General features: G+C 40.0%; 1 pseudogene; it reads right to left on the minus strand.

Annotated features, from left to right (window-relative positions):
* Positions 1-590: 590 nt before the first annotated feature.
* On the minus strand, positions 591-1,687 carry LOC112301071 (palmitoyltransferase ZDHHC6 pseudogene; annotated as a pseudogene).
* Between the last annotated feature and the right edge of the window lie 790 nt (positions 1,688-2,477).

Below are 2,477 nucleotides of genomic sequence, written 5' to 3' on the forward strand. Positions count from 1 at the left end.
CATGGACATGAACTATGGGGGGGGGGGGAATGTGGGAGGGAGGGGGGTGGGCAGGATGGAGTGGAGGGGGGGGAAATGGGACAACTGTAATAGCATAATCAATAAATATATTTTAAAAAATAATAAAAATAAAAGACAGTTAACAAAACTTGATCTTATATTGAATCTGACAAGTTAAGTTCTACAGTATCTAGAATATTACATAAGAAATATCAACTGAGGAGGAAACAGGGTAAAGCATCATGTGCAGATGCTCCAGGCAAAGAGGGAACAACATCTGTAGGTGAGGTCCCTAGGGTACAGTTCATAAAAAACCCTAGAGAAAATACAATTGATTTCTTTGGGTGAAGTGTTTTTCTTTGGGGGGAAAGAAAAAGGTGGCAAAGAGGGGCAGGAATTCAAAGGCATATGCAGATTGGCTTCACCACTTCAAAATGCTCATAAAAGTATTTAGATCATGGCACTAGGGCACCTTTGAGGGAAAGAACACCTTAACCACATATAGGCTCATTACATAATATTTTGGTAACATGTACAATTTCCAAGTAATGGGGCAGACGTAAGAATAATTGTATTTTAATAGAGGCTATCTATTTTTCTTCTCGTTCCCTGGGGCTTGTCACAGCATCACAGGGCCACTTTCTCCATGCAGTTCTAGGGAACCATCCTCTTACTCTTGAAACATCTTCTATAAAGGAATCATCAAGAATTTTGTCTTCCTACAACCAGTATTGTAACCCTCTCCTGGCTGAAACGAACTCCCCCCTCTGCAGTATTATTCGAGGCTCTTCAGTGCAGGGGCTCATGAAGATTGTTTTAATTCCTTTATTCAAAGGTCAGCAGGCACCACTGTACTCTTACTTTATACTAAACACTTCTTACTCTTTTTATCTGCTTTTTTCTTCCAACTGTTCTGTTAAATTGTACTGGTGACAGCCTTCACTTACTGGTCACTCCAGTCCATCTCCTTCTGGGACCCCTGACCAGGTAAATACCTGTTTAAAGTTCTTCCATCAACTTCCCATATCGTAAGGGAAAACAAAAACTTCATCTCATTGAATTTGATCTGTAGCTTTTTCTTCAATCCATGATGCAATAAAGTTTTGTTTCTGAGAATTATTTTCATCTAGATAAAAAACAATGTCCCAGTGGCAATGGTTGTTCCTAAAGCTAATCCCAAGGCAAACACGATGGCAGCAAATGCAGCTAATCCAAATGGAATAGTTGGAGGAGGATCTCTCCCATCTGCACTCATATAGATCTTTACCGTGTTCCACACAAAGGAGAGCCAGTTGTAAAGCTGCGTATATAATCATAACAAAAATGAAGGCAGCCTGAATACACCCAATGGTATTAGAAGCAGAAACAGTATGAACGAAGCATGATTTCAGTGACCACAACAGTTGTTGATCCAAGGACAGCGGTGGTCCATCTTCATCACACACCTGCCACACTGCCAGCAGTGAGGGGACTACGGTGCCTTGTGTGCTTGGAGACTTGATGATACCGGAGGTACATGCCATCCTGAGAATTTTCCAGCTCCCACCCCAGAGGGACAAAGCCAGGACTAAAACATAGCTTTGAAGTAATTACAAAGAATTGTGACAATCCAGTTTGTTAACATGATGAAATCCATGCTTCCCCCAGCCGTATGTAAGGGCGGGTACCACAGCACAGAGTCAGTCATGGCCCTCGCACATTATACTGCTACAACACCACGGGCTATACTGGGACCCCAGTGACACTGTCTCTAATTCTTGGAGATTTTCAAACTTGATAACTGAGCAGAATGTACCCATTTTGGTGAGGAAGAATGCCTTCCTATCTTTAAAGAATTACAGATTTCCTTTTTCTGTGCACACACTTCCTTGTGCCACCAGTTTGTGTGTGTTCCCTAATTATCCCGTCTTCGGGTTATGAGATATTAATGCAGATTATGCCATTTTCACTGTTACATGCTCAGAGGAGACTCCCAAAGACAGGCCATCTTTACTCCATGGGCTGGAGTTTCTTTCAAGTAACCATTTTTTCTTTTCACACTTCAAAAGCAAATAAACTATTATTTTAGTCAGAAGAAAGTGCACCCACATAGCAGGCTTTCAAAACAAAAAGGCTAGTGAATCTTATTTCATTTCTTCTGCCATATCAGTTCAGCTTCTGCTTTCGAGGCCCTCCCTACAGAAAAATATTCATCTTTTCCTTTGTGTGAATCAAAAAGAGACATCAATGACATACTGAATTAATATAAAGGAATTTTCAAATGCAGACACCATCCAACGCCAACACCAAGAATAAAACTGTCTTCGCTGAAATATTTGATCAATTGTTTGATGTCAAGCAACATTATTGAGTTAGATATTTGTCTCTCTTTACATAAAAGGACAGATTACTGTATTTTACAGAGGAATAAACTTAACAATTTCCTACCAATAAAATAAAACTTTGCCCTTAAAATGGTTTAGACACTTGAACTTTAA

The sequence above is a fragment of the Desmodus rotundus genome, chromosome 8, assembly GCF_022682495.2.
Source record: "Desmodus rotundus isolate HL8 chromosome 8, HLdesRot8A.1, whole genome shotgun sequence".
NCBI classification, from domain to species: domain Eukaryota; kingdom Metazoa; phylum Chordata; class Mammalia; order Chiroptera; family Phyllostomidae; genus Desmodus; species Desmodus rotundus.